This window comes from Dipodomys spectabilis, unplaced genomic scaffold (genome assembly GCF_019054845.1).
Source record: "Dipodomys spectabilis isolate Male_0828 unplaced genomic scaffold, ASM1905484v1 ptg000137l, whole genome shotgun sequence".
NCBI lineage: Eukaryota > Metazoa > Chordata > Mammalia > Rodentia > Heteromyidae > Dipodomys > Dipodomys spectabilis.
Window position 1 is genome coordinate 6,238,958 of NW_024870814.1, and position 24,455 is coordinate 6,263,412.

The 24,455-nt window shown below is 43.6% G+C and overlaps 1 protein-coding gene across 1 annotated transcript in view; it reads left to right on the forward strand.

The window, feature by feature from the left end:
- Positions 1-24,455, forward strand: part of Tcf7l1 (transcription factor 7 like 1) — a 174,926-nt gene that overhangs the window by 90,780 nt on the left and 59,691 nt on the right. The window lies entirely within an intron of this gene.

The window sequence follows — 24,455 nt, forward strand, 5'->3', positions numbered from 1 at the left end:
TCTTCTGCTTTTTTTTTGGATAGAGTCTTGTTGTGTTGCCTATGTAACCCAGGTTAGCCTTGAGCTCAAGATCTGTGTGGAGCCCCATGCTCAGCCCCAAAATACTTTGTGTGTGTGTGTGAGAGAGAGAGGGGGGGGGGTGTTGTGGAACCTTGCATTCTTTCCAATATGCACCAATCAGCCACCTACAAGGGAGTTTCCACAGAGAATGCCATGGCTATAGAGGTTCCAGATGCAAGGAGACCGTCTGTTTTAGGCTGGCCACCATAGACAATCACTCGTCCAAATTGTGGCCAAAGGGCATGCCCAGGCTTTGAGCCGATTAGGTCCAAGCCTAGTGGAGCACGTATAGTTTCTTAGGTAATGAAGCCTGAAGCCTGGCATCTGCTATGGTTTGGTCTCTCCTCTGGTTTACACTAGGTCCAGCTTTTGGAGTAGAGCTGCCAAGAAGAGGCAGGATGTCACAGCTCAGCTAAAACTCAGAGAGCTTAAGTCCCAAGGCCTGAGTCAGACTGGAAATCAGGATGCCTAAGCAAAACTCGGTTGTATAAACACACAAATTTGTATATTTCTAGTGGAATATAACACAAAAAATAAAAGAAGTTCACCACCCCCCCCCAAAAAAACTCTTAAAGTATTTTCATTAACCACATTGTTTGTTGATGATGGTGTTAGTGTTGTTATTCTGAGCTGTTGTGTATGTACTTTAGAGTAAATGTGTAATTATAAATGGTGTTATAGAAAATAAGGATTTTCATAATGGGAGAAAGTACTATTGGAAGGTCACAGGCTAAAGAAAAAAAAATCTTGCCATCCTGAATTCGTATTGCAAGGATTGATATAAACTCACATTTATGTATGTACGTATGAGAAAATACATTTGCTAGCTCTCTCCACTGCCGAGGCCTAGAGGCCTAGAACCAATGGTCTCATTCACACTAACTCTGGTGCTCCAAATTCTATTTTACATTTTCACACAAAGCAAAACCAAACTGTACAGGGCTCCTGGGAGAAATAGCCCATGTCATGTATAAGAGGAACCTGGAATACATAGTTATGTAAGAAACTTGCAAAGTCATCCAAGACGACTAGGGACTTGGATTTGTTTTTATGGATGCAGGTTTTAGGATACTAGGTCAAAAAGTGATAAGCCCACAAGTTCACAGTTACACTGAAAATGACTAGATAAATAACAACTCTAGTTTCACCTGGAGGATAACAAGCTAATGATTGTTTTCAATCTGTTATGGAAGAGCAGCAATCATTTATCTGTACTATGTGCTATCTGCTCCTCACCACTCATTAAAGAATGTTTTTCTTTCAGAGAAAGTCCAACTAAAACAAAGGGGGAAAAATCTTGATCCCTCTCCCCTAAGTAAAATAAAATAACATTGGACCTAAATTTGCTCAGGCTAAGAGATCTAATTATTATGTTATTAAAAATCCATGGTTCAGGGCTTGGAAGGTGGCTCAGTGGTAGAGCGCTTGCCTTGCATGCATGAGGCTCTGGGTTCGATTCCTCAGCACCACATAAGCAGAAAAGGCTGGAAGTGGTGCTGTGGCTCAAGTGGTAGAGCGCTAGCCTTGAGCTGAAGAGCTGAGGGACAGCGCCCAGGCCCAGAGTTCAGGCCCCACAACTGGACCCCCCCCAAAAAAAAACAACAAAAACATGGTTCAGAGGAACATGTTAAATGGCACCGTAAGGGTGTGATTAGCAAATACAGATTATTTAAAAAAAAAACAAAAAACCACACACACCTAGGATCAATAGACTGATTTCCTGTACAGGAGAAGAGAGGGAGAAGGAGAGGGGAAAAAAAGGGAAAGAGAAATTCCCTAAACATTAAAACACTGAAAAAATCTGGGCAGTTAGCTTTTTTACCTGTAATCCTAGCAGTTCAGAAGGCTAAGATCTGAGAATCACAGTTTGAAGCCAGCCAGAGCAAGAAAGTGGATGAGACTCTTATCTCTAATTAACCACCAAAAATCCAGAAGTGGAGCTGTGGCTAAAGTAGCTCAAGGCCCTGAATTCATACCCTAGTCCCATTGAGAGTTTTGGGGGAGATACTCTAGGCAAAAATAATTTATAAGACAATCAGAAAAATATAAAAGTCATGACTAGATGTTTCATATGATTAGGTGATGATTAGTTTTTAAAAATCATTTTATAGTCTTCAATCTCTATTTTCTGGACATATACACAGTAAATGAGACATTAGCTGCTTGGCATCTGTTTAAAAAATAGTTTGGGGGGGGCTGGGAAAGTGGCTCAGTGGTAGAGCGCTTGCCTTGCATGCCTGAGGCCCTGGGTTCGATTCCTCAGCACCACATAAGCAAAAAGAAAAAAGCCGGAAGTGGTGCTGTGGCTCAAGTGATAGAGCGCTTAGCCTTGAGCTGAAGAGCTTAGGGACAGCGCCCAGGCCCAGAGTTCAGGCCCCAAGACTGGACCCCCCAAAAAAATAGTTTGGGGTTTAGGAGTAGTGAGCAGGGAGTAGGTAACAGTTCTACAGAGCAGAGTGGCCATGAGCTGGGAATGACGGAGCATGGATGGTGGTCATTGACTTATTCTCTTGTGTATCCCTTATATATTTGAAATTTTCCAAAACAAAACTTTTAAATATTCTCTTTTGGGAGGTGAAATGCTTGGTAATTGAGTGTCAAAATAGGGTTCTGGCAGACTTCCCCAGGGATAGACCACCTGGAGAAGGCTGAGCAGGTGTGTTGAAGGAATGGATGCATGAAACGTGTTTCACTAGGTCATAGTGGGATGTGGTGGGCCTTGGATGAGAAAGAGTAAAGGATACAAGACCTGGTTAAAAGTGAATAAAAGCAATATATAGGAAGACATGTGACTTGGTGCTGTGTGGTATATACTGTCTACAGCTTTACAGATGATACCTTCAGTCACCCCTCTATGAGATATGTTCTGTTCTTTAGTTCTGTTTTATATTTGATGAAACTGAGGCACACCTCCTGGGTAGCTAGAATTACGGGCATGAGCCTGCCACCAGCTCTATGCTGCTATTCTTGTGGTGTCCCTAGCATATTTAGGTGGAAATCTATGACTTATAAAATAGTTCTGGCCAAACTCTTCTCCTGTAGTTCGCATTCTCAAGATCTCGCCGCTTTCATGTCCTTTGTTAACCACTCAGCCCTTGGTCTTGTTGGTTGTGCCCCTCAGAGGATACAGTTTATGGGCTTCCACCTTTATCATGTTAGCCATGCCTTGGTTACTTTGAATTAAAAAGAAAAAAATCTCCTACTTCCTTCATGTCCTCCTGTTGAAAGACCACCAGAGCATCCTCACTGGCCATGGAATGAATACAGAAGGAGTCTTGTTTCTAAGGCTGAAGTACATAGGTTAGTGCCTAGTTCAAATACCCACTCGGCCACTTTCTTACTTGAAGACAAATTTATGCTTTACTCTCTGCAGAGTGGGGTGACATAGCTCAGGGAGGCTTTGGCTGGTCAGATTTGCAAACACAAAGACAATAAAGACAATTACTTGATTCCCAGAACAAGTTGGTGCTTAGTAAATTTTCCTATCCCACTTTCTATGTTCTAGTTCTACCTTAAGAACTCTACAGAAACCTGCTTACTAGCCTCCTTTCATTCACCTCATGCACCCATCCCTTTATACATTCAGCTGTCTCCACTGTGTTGATATCTGCTGACTAAATCAAACCCACCCCCAAGGACTCACCTAAGAGCCTCCACCCCAGGCCATGGTCATCTGGTCTGAGCCGTTTTCCTCTGAATTCCACTTGCAGGCTCAAATTTCAGGACATTTTTGCTAGCTTTTGGTTTTTACCAAGTAAGGATATTGCAAACATTGACCCTATTGTATCTCTAAAAGTTCATTTTCAAAAAAAGTGAGCAATAACAAAAAGAATTAACCCCAGAGCAAAAGACAGTGCTTTAAATAGAGATTTTAGTTTCAGTAAACACCTTCCCTTATTTCTACTATTTTGACAGGAACCATGGGATGTGGCACATTGTTGAATGCATATATGTCTTATTTGTCATCCTATTTCCAAGCTCTGCTTTCTGGGAATTTCTCTTTATGGCGAAGTTTCTCAGTAAATATTTGATATTCGATTGGCTTTAAATCAATCATAAACATGTTTGTGGTATTCTGGTATTTGTTTTTCCCTCAACAAATAATTACTGAGCAGCTCCTGGCAGTCTGGCAGTATCTTGGGGACAGAGATGTAAAAATGATAAGGTCTTGCTCAGCAGGGACTGCATTACCTGTAAAAGCCATGAGTCAGTGCCCAGTCACATACTGGGGAAGAGTAGGGCAGCCTCCTTGAGTTTGGACCTTGCAAGAGAGAGCAGGTCCCTCTTCAAGGTATAAGTCTGACTTGGAGCCCCTTAAGAATTCCGAATACTAAAGAGGAAGCATGGAAGATAATGTTGAGAGAAGAGGGTTGAGGAAAGTGACAACTCTCATAAAAGATTAAAGACCTTGGAGGTTGATTGAACCCCAAGGCCCTGGGGTTCAATCCCCAGTACTGCCATGTGACTTGACACTGCTGAAAGGAGACTGGGAAGATTCACCCCTGTTGGAAGGAAGCAGGTACAGAAGGAATATTTGCTTCCCTTACTTGAGCTCTGGGAAGGGAAAGAAGGAGAAGCATGTTTATTTTATTTTTATCTTAATCAGTCATGGGGCTTGAACTCGAAGGCCTGGCACTATCACTGAGCTCTCTTGCTCAAGGCTAGCACTCTACCACTTTGACCCACAGTTCCACTTCTGGTTTTCTGGTGGTTAGTTGGAGAGTCCCACAGACTTTCCTGCCCCTGCTGGCTTTGAACTGTGAACCTCAGATTTCAACCTCCTGAGTAGCTAGACTTACAGGTACAAGCCACTTGCTCCTGGTTGTTTGGTTTTTGTTTGTTTAAGTTGAAAATCGGGGGAAGAATTTTTTTTTGTCATTTAATAATGTTGTCACATATAAATAGACATTTAAACATATTTGCCCAACTTCTGCCTGTCCATTCTACTGATGTATAAAGTTACTCCTTTTTAAATATCACTATCTTCATGCTGAAGTACAGACCAATGTCCTGCTTATTTCACTTACACTTACGGTTTTGTCATTTTCTCCAACTGTCTTACCTAACAGTTCCCCTGTTTTTAGAAATTAAGAATTTTCAGGCATACTACTCTCAAATAGTAATCCATGCATGTAAAAAGTTTTTTTTTTAGAAATTTAGTTATTACCTAGAGTAGATTCCCAGATTTAGGCTCATTGTGTAAAAGAATAGGAACATTTTAAAACTCTTTATCCTACGATCAGATCACTTTGAAAGGGGATGAATCAGTCTATACCTAAGGCAAGCATGGGATACCCATTTCTCTTTTATGCCTGCATTTCACTATCTATTTTGTGGGCTCTCTTTTTATTGAGAACAACCCGTATGTTTATAAGACTTGGAAAAAAATTAAAGAAATAGTCTCAAGTCACTTTTTCCTCGGCCCACACTACATGCAGCATTGCCAGAAGGAAAGCCTCAGGGATGGTTGGATATCACCTTTTAATTTGCTGTTGGTTTTTCATAAAGGAACAAATGTCGAAAGCTTTCCAAAATGTAGTCTAAGCTTGGACGGTTCTCTTGACTTTTGAAATCTTAGTTCCCTCAGGATTAATAGACTATTTAGAAGGAAAGAACATAGTAATGTTCCCGGAAACATTACAGGATACGCTGAAAATCCATTGTAACATCTGTGGGAATGTTGAATATGGATGAGATTGCTAAGTCAGCCAGAAGGGGCACCTCCTTGTCCCCCAGGGGAAGACCAGTCTGTTAGGATGGGTCTGTCATGTGCTCTGGACTGCTAGTTTGTTCCTGGGTCTTAACCCAGACTCCCAAGCATGTCCTGTCTGTCTGACACTGTCTCTTAGCTTCTTTGTTGGTATTCTTTAAGCTGGAACTTGACTTTTTTGCTTACATATGGCTCCAGGAGACCTGAGAAGCCTTCCATCTGAGAGTAATTAATCAGTGGCTGAGATCACAGGGTTATCTCTTCCAACAATTTGTTGTCTGGCCTCTGCCTGAACACCTGCAGCGATGGGGCAGCCTAGAATGTATCAAATTCCTCCTGGTCCACGTGACACCCTTCCACTTCTCAGACCTTCGTGCAGAAGGCCTCCTGCAACATTGTTCTAAATATCTTTAGCCTGTAGCTCCATACCAGACCATCCAGAAGGGTCTGTCCACCATCAAAGCACCGCTCCCTGAACACTGAGGAGCACGTCAGCTGTGCCAACAGGTTCCTAGGTCGCAGAACTCATTCTCCAGTAGTTAGCTGTCATTTCAGCTACCTTACTCTTCCATGTACCCTGTACCCAGGGATGTTCATGGGTATGGGATTATCATGCCTGGTAACCTTTGTCTTGATGAGCTTTATCTATTTTCCCAGAGAAATGTAGAAGTTAGATGTGTAGACAGAGAGCTTTCTTATGTCTCAGAGTTTCCTCATCTATAAAAATAAAACTCTTAACAGTTCATATCTCAGAATTTAGTGTGTTAATACTAGCAAACTACTTAGAATAGTGCCTGCCATGTTTTGATTCCGTAGGATCTTTAATGTGTTCCCTCTGAATCTAGTCAATAACAAAACAGTCCCCTACCCCACAAAGTATCATGGCAGTCCAGCAAGGGTAGACAGCAGACCTGTACAAGCTAAAGAAGTAAGCTCATCATGCCTCCTGTGTGCTTGCCTATGCTTGCTTTTTGTCTAGTTTCTGGGGAATTTTTTTTTTCTTTTCTTTATAGATGCTTGTTTTTGTGACTGATTCATTCATCCATCCATCTACCAATTCGTTCATTCATTCATCATTCATTGTGATGAGGGGGAAGGAACCCAGGGTATTTTACATGTCAGGCAAGCATTGTACCACTGAACTACATCCTCAGCCTGTGATTATTACCATTTTAAATATTCATGATACCCAGCCTAGACCACTGAATTGTATCAATTCTCAATGTGTATTTCTTCTTTAATCAGATTTCACCTCTGAGCTTCTGCCCTCTTATTTACTCATTAGTCATCAAACTCTGATTGTATACATCCTTAGTCCCACAGCAGGGGAGTGAGTTTGTTTGCTGGTGTGTTTGACACTCTGGATGAAACCAGAGAAAGTGTTATCATGATGTACCAGTGCTTAATGATGCCACCTTCCCCTTCACCTGGCTGGAGAAAACAGCCACAGAACTAAAAGGGGATGGGCTACACTGACAGCTTAGGAGGCATCACTTAGGAGAACAAGAAAATTTGTTGTTTTATCCCATCCTGAAGCATCAACATCCTTTTGTGTCTATTGGACTAAATGGTGTGGGGGGGGGGTGTGTGGAGGAGATGGGAAGGCTTGGTAAAGGGAAACAAAGGAGGAGGCAACAATGCTTGATAAGAAATGCATTCATTACCTTGCTCATGTCATTGTAACCCCTCTGTACGGAATTTTACCACAGTTATAGAATAATTCCATCCACCCCTAAATTTTGCTGAGCATCCTCTATTTAGTCAGCATTTCTCCTGTAGCCAATTCCATGCCATGACAACGTGAATCTGGTTATATTCCTATAGCCTGGCCTTTTCCAGAATATCTAAGTAGACCTGTATGAGGGTAGTGGTGTTTTCAGTCTGGCTTCCATCATTTAGTAAAATAATAAAAATCTGCTGGGCACTGGCGGCTTATGTCTGTAATCCTGGCTAGTCAAGAGGCTGAGCTCTGAAGATTGCGGTTCAAAGCCAACCCAGGCAGTAAAGTCCCCCTGAGACTCTTATCTCCAATTAACTACTCAAAAACTGGCAGTGGTGCTATGGCTCAAAGTGGTAGAGCACTAGCCTTGAGCAAAAGAGCTCAGGGACAATGCCCAAGCTGAGTCCAAACCCCACAACTGCCCCCCCCACACACACACACAAAAGATGGATATTTAGCCATTTTACTGCAGTCACCGTATTTCCTCATTGCTGAGAATATTATTCTATTGCATGGGTAAGCCTGTATTATTTTTTACTTTTTACTTTTTATTTTTTTGCTCGTCATGGGGCCTGAACTCTGGGCCTGGGTGCTGCCCCTGGGCTCTTCAGCTCAAGGCTAGCTCTCTACCACTTGAGCCACAGTGCCACTTCCAGCCTTTTCTGCTTATGTGGTGCTGAGGAATCAAACCCAGGGCCTCAGGTATGCAAGGAAAGCACTCTACCACTGAGCCACCTTCCCAGCCCTGAGCCCATTTTTTAAATGCAGTTACCTATTGGAGAATTGGACTGCTTCCAATTTGAGGTGATAAAACTCATATATAAAACTGCTATAAACATTCATCTAAAGGTCTTTGTGTATGACAAAGTGCCTTGTTAAAAGATTATTTTTACTTTTTACCTCTTCTGTTTCCCTCTGACTCAAAGTCTGTGGAAATATTGGTTGAACTTCCAAATTGCACATGACTGCACCTTTTGAAGAGATACCTCCCTTCTTTCAAAGAAGAGATTTCAAGAATTCCCCAATAAATGCCAAAGAATCTCTGTCTCCTTCAGAAGTATCGGATAGGAACTACGTTCTCCACTAGACTTTATTTTATGCCCAAAGTGAATCACCTGCTTGACTTGAAATTCTTGAGTCTTTTAGTTCACAAAAGTGCTATCTATGTTATTGCCAGATGTGATGGCATATCCCTGTTGACCCAGCTTATGGGAAGGCCGAGGCAGGTTGAAGTACCAGGATAGCGTGGGACACATACTCTTGTCTCAAAACAAGCAAAACAAACGGGTAGTTAGCTCTAATTAACCACTAAAACGCTGAAAATGGAGGTGTAGCTCAGCTGGTAGAATGCTAGCTTGGATTTTAAAAAACGATGGGACAGCACCCTGACCCTGAGTCCAAGGCCCAGAACAAAACAAAACAAACCACACAAATAAGCCACCATGTTGTCAAGGAATAAATGAAGATGCTAAAAGTGACAGACCTGCTGGACCTCACAAGAGGGGACTGTCCTCAACATGAGAAGACCTGAGTGTATAGACATTATAGAAAAAGACACTTGGGTTGTGGAGACTATTCAAGGCAGACATGTTGGGAATGGGGTGACTTGGGGATTTAACTTCTCAAGGGTATTCCCAAATCCTGCTCTGGGTAATTCCCTGACTACCATTTAATCAGCTCCATTAAACCGTGCCCTGTCTAGTGCACTGTGCTCCAGACACTGCTCTCCTGGGCTCCCAGTAATAGCTCAATTGTGTGTAAGTGGCTGTGAAGAGGCTCTGTGTGTTGGATGAATAGGCCCCATCTCCATGGAAACCAGCCTTGGCTAAGGGGCTGACCTTTGACCCACTTGTTGCCACCATACTGTTAACCACTGGTGCCTCTTGGGTGGAGAAAGAAAGCAAGGAAATGGCTGTCAGAGTTGTTTTCATTTGCCTTTAGTTTAGGCCTAGGCCCACACTAAGTAGAAATAACACACCAGTATTAATCCAAAACACAGCAATAGTTTATTTTAATTAGAGATTCTGCCCATCTTTCCCAGACCCCTCTTTTTACTTGTTCTACAATGCAGTAGGGGCCATGTTCACAAAGGGGAGAACTCTTATCTGGGAGCCTAGTACTCCAGTTCAGGACTGAGCTTCCTTGTGTAGCCCTGGGTGCATTTCCTCCCTTTACAATGGCACTAATGTTCTACCTAGAGCCAGAACCCTGGGAAACTTCACTGAGATGAGGAAAGAGGCTGCTACATCTCCTACCTGTGGTAATCTCCATCAACCGGCATTGGGATCTCAGGGCAAGGGTCAAACATGCCTCTTTTTAGATCCCAGTCAATTGGCAGCACAACCACCAGGGAGGTCTGGGAAAAATGGCTTTAGCAACTCTGAGGAATTACTAGCCCAGTAAGATCATAATGACTACTAGTAAGATCTCCATCATTTGCTTTTTTTAAAAAAAAAAATTGTGATTTTTTTTTGGCTTTATTTTTTTTAACTTTTTGTTGTTATTATAAAGGAGATGTACAGAGGAGTTATAGTTACATAGGTTCAGGTAAAGAGTACATTTCGTTTTGGATAATCATTTGCTTGGAGCTGACCATGGTTTTCCTGTACTGCAACAGGAGATACCACAGATAGAATCAGGTCTGTCCTTCCCAGGTTTCTTGCAGAGGGGCCTCTGGACTGGGTCAGACCACTGGAGGAGGCTCCTCTCCTACCTATGCATCTAAGTTAATGCTAGTCCTACCAGTGTGACACCTGAGGTTTTGAGCGAATGTTTCGAGAAAAAAGTGACAGACAGGTGCTGGGATTTTCAGGTTTCTGTTTGAAGCTATCCTATAAGACAAGTCAGGTAATCTCTTGAAAAAGGAAAAAGAAATTCATTCTGTAATGGAAAAGGAGAATTCTTTTGGGGTGGAGGTAGTTAGATGCATCTGCTCCTTAGCGTGTCCCATTCTGAGGTTGGGTTGGAGGTGGCAACATTAGGGGTAGCAAGGGCTCAGTCTGAGATCCTTAGAGTCAGAATGCAGAGAATAACAATTCTCCTTTTAAGACAGAAGGAAAGATCATAATCACTCAACTAAGAGCCATAGGCATAAAGAGAGGTAAACTTACTCCAGATTTTCCACAGAGGGAGAACACATACTCATCAAAGCTGGAGTGGGTGATGTGGTGGGACCATAGCTTTCTCGGAATTGCAAAGTAAAGGGGACAAGGAGGAGAGGAGAGACTTCAAGGAACATTTTTTTTTTTTTTTTTTTTTTTTGTCGGCCGTGGGGCTTGAACTCTGAGCCTGGGCGCTGTCCCTCAGCTCTTCAGCTCAAGGCAAGCGCTCTACCACTTGAGCTACAGCGCCACTTCCGGTTTTCTGGTGGTTTATTGGAGAGAGGAGTCTCACTGTCTCTCCTGCCCAGGCTGGCTTTGAACCGCGATCCTCAGATCTCAGCCTCCTGAGTAGCTAGGATTACAGGCGTGAGCCACCAGCGCCCGGCTTCAAGGAACATTTCAGTGACCCAGATATGCAATTGCTGAGTTCCTAAACCTGTCACTCACCATGAGATCATGGCACCAACTTATCCTGTCTTGCGTTCTTTAGACCTCAGGTCACTTTCTTGAGTTCTTTCATTGTTATTCTGTCAGGTGGCTGAGGTACCATTCCCAATTCTGGCTATGAAAGATATTTCCTGTACTTACCTAGTTTTGGGTTTTCCATCTGTCCTGCATCTTTTTAAGGCCTTTAGTTAAAGGTCTATGATATTCCTTAGAACTCCTGGGCTATCTGTTTGTGAGGTGTTTTTTTTTTGTTGTTGTTGTTGTTTTAATTTCTATCTGTCTATAACACTCAACTGAATGTGAGAATTCAGGCTACTCAGATCAAGGTTCTCTGCTATAATTTGTGGTCCCTGGTTAGAATCCTAGTGACTGAAGTCTGTAGTCTGCCCACCTTAGTGTGTCACTTGATCAGGGCTCACACAGGACAGAGTAGCTGTCTCTTCCTTAGGCTGCAGGAAGGCCCAAGCTGGCATCCAGAGTTAGCCACTGTAAGTGGTTCAGCATGCTTTCCCATCTCCAGAAAATACCATTAGCAGTGTATGGTCTATTTACCCAGGACTGGTTTGACCTAAGTTGTGGGGAGCCGGAAATACATATATATTAACCCTGGGCTTGGGAAGGGGAGAAGCAGCATCCCTTCCTTCTGCAGCTGTGTAAACAGTCCAAGGGGAGACAGCCTGTGTTAAAGATACTAGGGGTGGGAGAAAAGCTGAGGGGAGCTGGAGGGCAGGTAAAATGAAGCTCCAACAGCGTAAAAGGAGGTAAACAGCTCACATAGGAAAGACATATACACTCACCAAAGCCAGAGGGATGGGAGTGATGAAAAGTGTGAACAGTCTCCAGGAAGGTGAGGCAGGCAGGCCAGGGCAGGTGGTGGCATTTCAGATGAGAAATGCTTCTGCCCTGGATGGGTTATACTGGGCTATTGGGGTCAATGGGAGGAATCTCCTTACATGTCTCACCTCATGCAACAAGCAATGAGTAGTTCTCTGCAGAATGCTCGCAGAGTACTGATGCAGTGGTAGCAGACAGGGGGTTGGGGCATGGTGGGTGGAGATTGAGCTATGTAAGACATGGGCCCTATTCATGGAGAGTTCATAAGTGTGGGGAAGAAAGGCCAGCACACAGATGGCTCCTGTCCTCTACCCTTTGTGTCCTGTGAAGATGTTTTAGAGGAAGGAGAGAAGACACGAAGTCAGGGCATATTTTTGCTGCTGGAGGAGTGTTTAAGGGCTTTAGATGGAGTGTAGAAACCTGTTTTCTAGGTATTTGTGGGTGCCAGCAAAATGGCAAAAGCTACAGACATGTAGTCTTCAATCAAATCATGACCACTATCAGGAAAGAATCAAAAGCAGCCTAGTCTCAGTTAAGTTTCATTTTTATAATTTGGGGAGGGGAAGGGAAATAACAAAATGCTGAAATAAGGATGCAGGTTGACCCATTGTAACAATGAGACAAGACACTATGTTGAAAATGAACTTTTCATCTTCGGGGTGGGGGGAGAGGGAAGGGTTGGGGAGGTGGGGAGGGAAGGGATGGTAGTAGAAAAACAAAGGAGGGGGTAACAATGCTCGATTGGAAATGTACTCATTACCTTACTCGTGTTACTGTAACTCCTCTGTATAGTATCTTTACCTTTTTTTTTGGGGGGGGGGGGGTCAATTGTGGGATCTGAAATCTGGGCCTGGGCGCTGTCCCTCAGCTCTTCAGCTTAAGGCTAGCACTCTACCACTGAGCCACCCTCCCAGCACTAAAAATATATATATATATTTTTTTAAAAAAGATAATTAGAGGTCAACACACACAAATGTGGGTCACCCATGCCTCCTTCATTCTTCACTAAGCTGTATTCTACTAACCATCACTGTGCTGTGACCTGAGATCAGCCAAGCCATGTCTGTACCAGCTTCAAGGCTATCCCTATTCTACTTCAGGGAGACAGACAGTAAAGAAGCAGAATAACTTTAGACAGCCATAATGCACCACAGTCTGTTGTGGCAGTATAGAAGCTCTATTTCAGGACATTGAGTGGACAGGGGGGAATCTACTAGGGGATTTTAAGCCAGGTGGGGGAGGCGGTTAAGACCCCTTCTCACGTGTGTGTCTATGTATGCATGTACACGTACATACATCTCTATGTGTCTCTTTCTTGCTCCATCTCAGCTACACACACATATACACACACTTTTTTCTTTAATTGCCTTTGTGGCAATTAAAGCAGTGCTACTGGGCCACATCTCTAGCACTGGTACAAATTTTAAGATAGTACTCTGCTTACTGTGTAGAAAATGGATGGAAATCTGGCATCTGGGGCTTATGCCTGTACTCCAAGGTACTCAGGAGCCTGAGACCCAGAGGATTGTGATTTGAAGCCAGCCTAGGCAGAGAAGTCCGTGAGACTATATCTCTAGGGACAAAGCAAACAAACAAGACCATGACAAAAACAAAACCCAACTAGACTAGATGCATGGCTCAGGTGGTAGAGCACTAGCAGTGAGCAAGCAAAACAAAGAAGATAGAAGACTTCTGGTGTGATGATGCCTATAATCCCAGCACTCCAGTAGGCTGAGACAGGAAGATCTCTAGTTGCAAGCCAGCTTGGATTACATAGTAAAACCCTTTTTCAAAAAGCAAAAGCAGAGGAGCTGTGAAGGTGTCTCAGTGGTGGAATGCTTGCCTCCCATGCATGAAGCCCTAGGTTTGATTCCTCAGTACCACATAAACAGAAAAGGCCAGAAATAGTGCTGTGGCTCAAGTGGTAGAGTGCTAGCCTTGAGCAAAAGCTCAGGAACTGTGCCCAGGCCCTGAGTTCAAGTCCCAGGACTGACCTAAAATAAAATGGAAGAAGGATGTGAGTTGAATCCATAGGGGTCCTTAATTTGGAGTGTGTCCACCCCACTCTCTTGCTAGACCAACTGCCAGGCTGAAGTTTCCCCTTCCAGCTCCTCCCAGGCAGGGGGAGCGGGGGGGGGGGGGGGGGTCCTCTTCCTCCTTCTGCTTTTGTGGCTCAGTAGCAATCCTCTCCTTTCATCCCACTGTCTTGAATGTCCTCCCCCCTCAACTCCTCTCCCTAGCCTTTCAAGATCCTTCCTGCCTTGCCATACCATGAGCAGATGAATGCCTAGCATCCTTCCTGATTCATTAGGCCTAGAAATGCTTCAGCCATGCTATAGAAGGAGTGGCCTAGACTCAGATCTTTCTGCAGCCTGCTCAGAGATTTTGTACCAATCTCTCTAGAACTGCACTATCCAATAAAAATATAACATGAGCCACAAGGTAACTTAAATATTTTCACCTTAAGTGTAACCAACGTCAAATTGGTGAAAAGGAAACAATTTTAATCGTATTTTACTTAACATTTAAGTAGTATATTTCAACATTTAAGTAGTATAGAAAGTTATTACTAGGGGCTGGGAAGTTGGCTCAGTGGTATAGCGCTTGCCTTGCATGCCTGAGGCCCTGGGTTTGATTCCTCAGCACCACATAAGCAAAAAGAAAAAAGCCAAAAGTGGTGCTGTGGCTCAAGTGGTAGAGTGCTAGCCTTGAGCTGAAGAGCTGAGGGACAGCGCCCAGGCCCAGAGTTCAGGTCCCACGACCGGACCCAAAAACAAAACAAAACAAAAAAAAAAAGAAAGAAAGTTATTACTAGCCAGGCACCAGTGTTTCAAGCCTGTAATCCTATTTTTACTCCTGAGGCTGTGATCTGAGGGCCCTGGTTCAAAACAAGCCCAGGCAAGATGATGTGTGTATGTGAGACTCATCTCCACCTAATCACTAAAAAACCAGAAGTAGAGCTATGGCCCAAGAGGTAGAGCACCAGCTTTGAGCCAAAAAGGTAAGGACAGCACCCAAGCCCCGAGTTCAGACCAAAGAGGACATGTGTGCGTGTGCACCCCCCCCCCCCCCCACACACACACACACTGTGACATCTTAAGTGCCCAGTAAGAAATCACTGCAGTTAAATGGCCTGCACAGAGCAGCCCCAGGTGCCTCCTTCCTCCCTGGTCCTCCTTCCTCAACTGATAGATTCTGGCTGCTGCAGAGGTTTAGGATCCAATAAACCTCAGACTGTAGCCCCAAACGAGATGAACGCTGAATCCACCGGACAGTAAAGGGGCCAACGTGGCAATTTCCTTCTGATCCTAACAGTAGCCATGTTCTAGGTGAGAGCAATGACTGAGAAAACTACACATAAACAATAGCATCTGTTGCCTTTAACAGTGTTTCTAAAGCGGACTTAACTCAGAGTTTAGTGCCAGAGGCAATGGAGGAGGGGTGAAAGTGTTACAGTAGAGAGAGGAAGAGAGAGAAAGATGGAAGAGAACTATTCTTTTCCCCTAAGCCACGGTAACACAGTAAAAGTGTGTGATGCGTTTTTGTTATGTCTTAATGGAAATATTAAATCTGTATCTTTTGTTTTTGTTTTTAAGGAAATGGAGAAAGGAAGGAAACTGGAGGGTTTGAATTTGTTATGCTAGGTTTGGATTCTGCAAAATCAGGAAATCAGAAAGTACAAATTCTCAAGGCAGTGACATTTAACGTGATTGGGAAGGGCACACCCAAGGTTACCCTTTTAAAGGGTTTGTCTTCCTTTTTCAACATTTTTTTTTTAACAGAGCATGTCATTTTGGAACTCAGCACTTTTTGATTTCTTTCTTTCTCAGTGTAGAAACTGAAGCTAGTACTTGCTTATCTTTTCTTTTGGGATACCTTGTCCTTGTGACTTTCTCTAGGGCGATGCTAGCAGAACTTTGACCTTCTGATGGAGCATCAGGGAGGGGACTGCTCATGTTCTTTGGGCCAGAAGGCGGATGCTTTTTTTTTTCATCCTGAGGTTTGAACTCTCAGCTCCTGCATTTTTATATAGTACTTGTCCATGGTAGATACAATATATCTAGGTATAATTTTATTTTCTCAATTTTCTTAAAAAAATTTTAAGGGTATGTGGCTTAGTGGCAGAGTGCTTGCCTAGTATGCATGAAGACCTGGGTTTGATTCCTTAGTACCATATAAACGGAAAAAGCCAGAAGTGCCGCTGTGGCTCAAGTGGTAGAGTGCTAGCCTTGAGCAAAAGAAGCTCAGGGACAGTGCCCAGGCCCCAAGTTCAAGCTCCAGGACTGGCCAAAAAAAAAAAAAAATCAAACATAACCACTATTTGTTTTTAGTATTTCAACTAAATTCCTTGTTAGGACTATTTGTACTTAATTAATTCCAGAGGGTCAAGAATAGATTGCTTGTGTATCTCAGTGAATACTCCTTATAATTTTCTTTTGCTTTCTTCTTTCTTTCTTTCTTCCTTCCTTCCTTCCTTTCTTTCTTTCTTTCTTTCTTTCTTTCTTTCTTTCTTTCTTTCTTTCTTTCTTTCTTTCTTTCTTTCTTTCTTTCTTTCTTTCTTTCTTTCTTTCTTTCTTTCTTTCGTTCTTTCTTTCTACATTTATATCTTTAAGTAGTTGTACAAAGAAGTTCCCATTCTACAAAACAGTATATTGAGTACAAGGTGTTTGACAATATTGTCACCCATTTGCTTGCTTTCTTTCTTTTTTTTTTTTTTTTGGGTCCGGTCGTGGGGCCTGAACTCTGGGCCTGGGCGCTGTCCCTAAGCTCTTCAGCTCAGAGCTAGCGCTCTACCACTTGAGCCACAGCGCCACTTCCGGCTTTTTTCTTTTTGCTTATGTGGTGCTGAGGAATCCAACCCAGGGTCTCAGGCATGCAAGGCAAGCGCTCTACCACTGAGCCACCTTCCCAGCCTTGCTTTCTTTCTTTAAAAAGAAAAAAAAAATGTTTGAATCACCAGATCCAAACATCAGTAAGTCTAAAGGGCTTTCTTTAGCCATGTGCCAGTAGTTCACTCCTATAATCCTAACTACTCCAGCCAGGGCAGGAAAGTCTGTGAGACTCATATCTCCAGTTAACCACCAAAATGCCAGCAGTGGAGCTATGGTTCAAGTGGTAGAGCACCAGCCTTCAGTGGAAAAGGCAAAGGGACAATGCTCAGGCTCTTAAGTTTAAGTCCAGTATTGGCACAAAAAGATAAAATGAATAAAAGGTGAAGCCAGGTGTTGGTGGCTCACATCTGTAATCCTAGCTACTCAGGAAACTGAGATCTGAAGGACTATGGTTCAAAGCCAGGTGGGAAAATCCATGAGACTCTTATCTTCCAATTAACCACCAAAAAACTGGAAGTGGTGCTGTGGCTCAAAATGGTAGCATACTAGCCTTGAGCAAATAGATCTGGGACAGCCTTCAAGTCCCACAACAGACATAAATAAGTAAATAAACATATGACTTTTTTAAGCCAATAATTACTTTTTTCCACTACTGGATAACTTGAAAATCAAACCGTTCACCTAGTAGATGAATGACCTCACAGGGGAGAGAGGCTTTGATGTAACCCAGAAGGTCTTTTCCATCTCTTACGTTTATGATCCCGTAATTTGTGTCAGTACAATGAGCTGGGAACCTTATGGTCTCTGACTTCCTCTGGGTTGCCAGCATTAATTCCACTTTCCCCACACACACATGGAATAAAGCCCCAGCCTGAATGTAGTGCCAGCATCTGGCCCAGGTCTACACTTTTCTACTTAGAAGCACATCACATCACACTTACAACTTCTCTTTCTCCTCATATGGGACTCCTCATATAACACAAAGAATGGTCCCACCTAACCCTCAGCCCCGCTTTATCGATGCAGAGGATGTAGCACCATCTGCTTTCCCCTCCCAGAGTAGAGCCAACTCCCTACCTCTCTCATACTCAAATGGCAAGTGTTAAGGCCAGCCTGTCTGTGTTCACATTTCAGTTCTCCCATAGAGGGGCTCCCCCAAGTCTGCAAAACTTAGGTGCAAGTGTTAATAATGAGTAACTGTTAAACTGGCTTCTAGCTGAGCCTCATATCTTTGTTAGCATGTACAAAATTGGTATGTATTCAGCTCTCGTTTTATTACTCTGTTAGCTTGTTTTTGCAGTTTATTAATAATCACTTGTAAGACATGCAGCTTTGAAAGGACTAATTCTGGACTGAGCATGTAGCTCAGGTAGTAGTGTTTGCCTGGCACCTTTGAGGCCCTGGGTCCAATCCCAGCACCACACACACAAACAAACACCAAACACAATTGATTCTTTCACTTATTTGTATATGTATTTATTTATTTATTTGGTGCCAATACTGGGGCTTGAATTTGGCTGGGGTGCTGTTCCTTAGCTTTTACACTGAAGGCAGTTTCTTTGCCACTAGAGCCACAATTCCAATTCTAGCTTTTTGGTGGTTAGTTGGAGATAAGAGTCTCACAGAGAACCAAGCACTGGTAGCTTATGTAACCAGTTACTCAGAAGGCTAAGATCTGAGGATCGTGGTTCAATGCCAGCCTGGACAGGAAAGTCCATGAGACTTTGATCTCCAATTACCCACCCAAAGCTAGAAGTGGAGCTGTGACTCAAAGTAGTAGAGCACTAATCTTGAGCACTAAAACTGAGGGACAGTGCCCAGGCCCTGAGTTCAAGCCCCAGGCCCAGCTCCAAAAAGAAAAAAAAAAGTCTCACAGACCTCCCTGCCTGGGCTGGCTTTGAATCTCAGTCCTCAGAGCTCATCTTCCTGAGTATCTAGGATTACAGTCATGAGCCACCAACGCCTAGCCCGCATCTAATTCTTTAAGTGCTATGGTCCCTTGACACCCATTGGTTCTTGTGATCCGCTTGTTATTAATTCAAATAAACATCCAGAGGTGGTATAGGTTTCAGTAGGCCACCCACAGTGGTTCAAAATCTTAGCTACTCAAGAGGCTGAGATCTGAGGATTGTGGTTTAGAGCTGACTCAGTCAGAAAAGTCCACCATACTTTTATTTCTGATCACCAGAAAGCCAGAAATAAAGCTGTGGCTCAATTGGTAGAGCACTAGCCTTGAGCAAAAAGGCTCAGGGATAGTGCCCAGGCCCTGAGTTCAAGCCCCAGGATCAGTGCCCGTGCACGTACGCACGCACACACACACACAAACAGGAAAAGGAAAGAAAAAAGGTCTGACAGCAGGGTGCCCATGGCTCATACCTGTAAACCTAGCTACTCAGGAGGCTGAGATCTGAAGATCGCAGTTCAAGCCCATTCTGGGCAAAAAAAGTCGGTGAGACTCTCCAATAAACTACTCAGCAAAAGCCAAAAGTGGCACTATGGCTCAAGTGGCACAGAGCTAACCTTGAGCACAGAGAGGCTCAGGGATAGATCAAGTTTTGACTATTTATTATAGTTTATTGCTGGAGGCCAAGGAGGGGCCATTCATTTTCCCATTTTGTACCTTATCCATGAGGAGGCATTATATGCCATTGTGCCCACCTCTTTATAGAGTGTGAGAAGGAGTTGGGGGCATGCCTGTGGCTCTGCATGGGAAGCTGTGCTTACACATTCTTTATGGGAATCCAGTGTTTTGAAATAATCTAGGTCTGAGTAGCATAATAGGTTTTGGAAGCTGAGCGAGGAAAGGGTGGGAAGGGGCCCAGGAGAAGGCTAGGATGCTGGCTTGTATCTGGAGAAAGAGCTACCTGGCAGAGGCAGGATGCTGGTTCAGGGGAAAGAGTGAAGTACTGTTTGCTTCATTTACTCATTCAGTAGATATATTCTGTGACACTCTAGCTGCACAGATCTCTCTTCTCATTCAGAAGACAGGTCTGGAAAGTTGGCTTTGAAACCCCCCTACCATTGTGGACCTCAGCGGCATCTGCAAATGTGAGATGTGGTATCAAGGAAGTTTAGGACCCAGCCCCAGGGGAATAACTAACAGGGATGAGGCAAACATGGCATCAGCCCACCAGTGAGAGTAAAGCCATTAGTTCTTCTGCTTATTCACATTCTTCTCCTCTCTCCTCTCCTCTCCTCTCCTCTCCTCTTCTCTTTTTAAATCAGTACTGGGGCTTGAACTCGAAGCCTAGGTACCCTCCTTCAGCTTTTTCTGTCAAGGCTGGCCCTCTGCTACTTGAGCCATATCTCTACTTTTGCTGGTTAGTGGAAGGTAATTTTCCCATGGATTCATCTGCCTGGGCTGGCTTCAAACCTGGATCAACAAATCTCAGTCTCCTGAGTTGCTAAGATTACAGGCATGAACCACTGCCATCCACCATTCATTTGCTTTTCACTATTGACCAAAGAGAGCCAATTATGCAGACACTTCAGGAAAGGGCATCGCAGGCAGAGAGCAAGTACGAAGGGTCTCAGGAAAACTCATGTGCTATAGAAGCATGGATCACAGGGCAGCCAGAGAAGAATGGGTTGGGTTATTATGGGGAACATCAAGGGGCTGACAATTAGAAAAGCGGCAGAAAGCTAAAAGGGTGTGGTAAGAGCTTGAGCCCTTCTTTGTATGAGGTGTGCAGCATTGGGGTGTTAGGCAAAGAGGTGACATGATCTGATCCTTTTTTTCTCACCATCATTTTGTCTGCCCCTTATTTCAGTGAAGCTTTCTGGTTACTGTTTTTAAAATAGAATGGGAGAAAGGGCAAAAACGTCAGACAAGTTGTGGGGGCAGTGTGGCTTGGATCGTGGGAATAGAAATAGAGGTGAGAAGAGTTGTCAGAGGGCTGGGAAAGTAGCTCGTGGTAGAGTGCTTGCCGTGCATGCATGAGGCCCTGGGTTCGATTCCCCAGCACCACATAAGCAAAAAGGAAAAAAGCCGGAAGTGGCACTGTGGCTCAAATGGTAGAGCACTAGCCTTGAGCTGTAGAACTGAGGGACAGTGCCCAGGCCCAGAGTTCAGGCCCACGACCAGACCCCCCCCCCCCCCAAAAAAAAAAAAAAAAAGAATCAGATTCTGCTTCCCATTTTGAAGACAGAGACATTTGTAGGTGGACTGAATGCAGGGAGCAAAAAGAAAAGAGTCAGGAATGTTTCCTGAGCAAAAGGACAGATAGCTGTTACCCAAAGTTATAGGGGCTGGGTTGGGAGGAAATACTCAGGAGCAACTGAGATGCTCTTTGGTGTCCAGTAAGAGTGGTGATAGGCAGTAGATTGATTGAGTCTGGATGTCAGGGAAGGGGTCTGTGTGAGAGAAACTTGAGAGTCAACAGCAAGATGCAAGACATGAGGCTGGAAAAGATCCTTGGGGAATGAGCTGGGAAGAAAGGGCACTGCAGTTTTTGTACTTTGTAAAGGGAAGTGTGAGAAATGGTGGAGACAGAGAAAGAAAACAAATAATCGTTGACTTCAGGATGAAAGTATACATGGAAGAGGGAAAGACCAGCCAAGTCAGATGTTGTTGAAGGGTAAATGCAATGAGGACTGAGTGGGTGCAGCAAATAGAAGCCATCACTGCCTACAAAAGATGGACCATATTCTACCAGGGAACAGGACCAATTAAGAGTAGGGAATCAAGACAGATGCCATGCAATTTTGGTTACCGAAGAAATATAATCCTTGAGCTTGAGCCTGACCTGGTTATACTCATGTCATCAGCAGTTCAGTGTCAGATTCCTACAGGGAATGTGACTAGGGCTGGCCCAGCACTGGTTTTGGAACAGGGATCCTAGAGGTGGAGAGCTGCAGGCAGATCCATTCCCTCTCCCATCCCAGAGGGAATGATTTGGGTGAAGAGGTTTCTGTCTTGTTATAGTGCAAATAAGAAAAATAGACAGGGACCAGGAGTCATGCAGCTAATCTTCAAGCTGCAGGATCAGGCCCCCAGGACCTCTTTAAAATGGAACAATGTTGCTCATTCACTGAAAGGTATTTCTCAGGTGGAAACTATTATTGGATGGCCATGTCCCTCTGGCATACATCACTAGTTTTGGGCACCTTTGCACAGGAAAATATCCGACCGAATGGCATTCAGGTGCTCCTTGTGGTGTGTGGCTTTAGCAGGACAAGCACAGGGCAGACTCAATGCCACTGTTATTTATTGCTCCTACTAGTGATGGTGGTTGGCTTGGTTCTGGCCTCCAGATGTAGCAAAGCCATTAGGCAGCTCAGTCCTGCCCCAGGAAGAAATTAGTGATGAATGTCTCAGCACGAGCGAATGGGTGGAGTTTCAGCTTCCAATTACTCCCAAGCCTGACAGGCTTAGAGGAACTTCAACTACCCTCAAAAGAAAACTCAATTAGATCAAAATGGATTCAACTGCTTTATGAATTCTAAATGTGTTAATATGTAAAGGCAGACTTGTTGAGGGGCCCAGGATGGAGGTACTATGGGGAAAATCATATGTCTTCATGTGCTATTTATGATGGTGACCCTTCCAACACAACCCCACCATCTGTTCCAGGTGACTAAGGACTCACACCCATAGTCCCATTAGAAGCACAAATAGTTGTAAGAATGGAGTGAAGCTGGTCAGACTACTGCTGAATAGAGATGAGCTGATGAGCCTTGGCTTACGGAGGTGACAGATTTGCCTCTGGCAGTGCAGGCTCTCAGCTCAGGACTCCTGACTTCCACATCTGGCTATTGAAGGGAAAGAGGAGGGGTTGGAAATAGCCCTTTTGACAAGTGTACTGGTGGATATTGCCACCGGCATTTATTAATAACATATGAGCTAAGGACTCTGCAGAACTGCAATCCTAAGCCTCCCAAGCGTGTAACTGTCAAGACATTGTGTCCTTATCTTGTGAAATCATGCTGTCTAGTCATTACCTGATACATGTACCCCCATGAAATGTTTGGCCAGCATCTAGTTAGTAGATAGAAACGACTAACAGCAACAGCCTTATTTCCTTCTCTTTAACTTACAGGACAGGAGTTTGGCCCTGTGGCTGATGTCACCATAAGCCCTGGCTCTCCACCATCTCCCATACAGAGTGAATGCCAAGAGCTTTCAACAAGATACATTTCTTTTGAGTAGGAGGTTTTTGTGGCTGTTTCCTTCATAAATGAAACAATTGATTGATTATGCTATTGCCTTCTTCTGTTTGCTTGCCCCACTGGGTTTATATCCCTGTAAGAGGCCTCTGTCTTTGCAGATGTTTGAACAAGTATATCATGAGCAGCTCAATAGATCCCACACTAGAGGAGAAACTGATCCAGTGAACAAAGCTTACCAGGATACAAAGACATCTAAATTGTGGCACAATAACCACTGTTTTTAATAGCTAGGCCCCCTTACATAAACAACACTCATTCAGATACATTCTCTTTTAGAAGATCTATTTACTCCAAGTCTAATATGATTGTTACATCTTACTGGAAGTGTAAGAGGCCAGGAAACATCAGCCATGCTAGACCCTAGTCTTGAAATCCTAAAGTCTTCCAAGACAAAAAAAAAATCTCTGCCAGTTAGACAAATTTTTCTCATTTTTCACTCTGCCTCAAGGTATTTCAAGAAACGGCATCAGATTTATTCAGATATTTAGCTTTCATTTTAAAACTGAAATGGCCTTTTCTATTTGCTTTATTTTCAGATTCATGGGGGAAAAAAAAATCAAATCCATTTTCTTCTTCAAGCAGTTGAATTTAAGTTTTGCCAAAATTGTGAGCATTTGAAAGCCAGCTTTAAATTTAGAGCATGCCCTGGTGAGGTTGTTCATATGTCCTCTGTCTCTGCGGTGCTAAGCACTAATGTTGCTGCTAGAATCTATTCTTTTGTGAACATGCAAATTAACATCTTTAGTGGCTCCCTCTACCAGCATACTTCTACCAATCTCCAAATGTGTTATTTGTTATTAAAATCACCATATTTATGTGGGGGGGTTTGTGGTGACTTCCCCAGATGCAGTGATCCTAATTGTAACCATACAGGTTATTCTAACATAGCTTGGGTATTTAAAACCAAAGAGAATCTAGGCCAGCATGCACTGCCAGTTGAATGTACTGTAGAAGTGTAAGGGATGCCTTGTAGTGCTCAGTTCTGTTGTATCCAAGAACGTATCTTCCTATATCAAACAATGTTGAACCTGGGTGACCTGTTTTCAAGAGTTATATACTTAAAAAAAATCTTTAAGCCAGGTGCCAGTAGCTCACACCTGTAATCCTAGCTACTCAGGAGGCTGAGGTCTGAGGATCTTGATTCAAAGCCAGCCCAGGCAGGAAAGTCCGTGAGATTCTTATCTCCAATGAACCACCAGAAAATTGGAAGTGGCACTGTGGCTCAGATGGTACAGCGCTAGTCTTGAGCTGAAGAGCTCAGGGACAGTGCCCAGGCCAAGCTCAAGCCCTGCGACCAACAAAATTTTTTTAGACTTTGGGAACAGAAAATCTAGGGAGCCTGTTAACTGCTCATTTAGGATATATAGAAGGCAGGTGTGCCCCAAATGTGACCATAGGAAATCTCCTGAAGAATAAGGAGTTACTTGGTTATCTGGAAGGGTGTCTCTCAGACTTGTGTGTGCACAAGTGAAAGGAAAAAAATAAAAGCAATTTATCTTGCTTAATGTTTGGTAATAACCCAGAATGGGTCAGTGCACCAAGTGATGAGTTTGTACCAAGTAAGAGTTTGCTAGAGGCCAAAT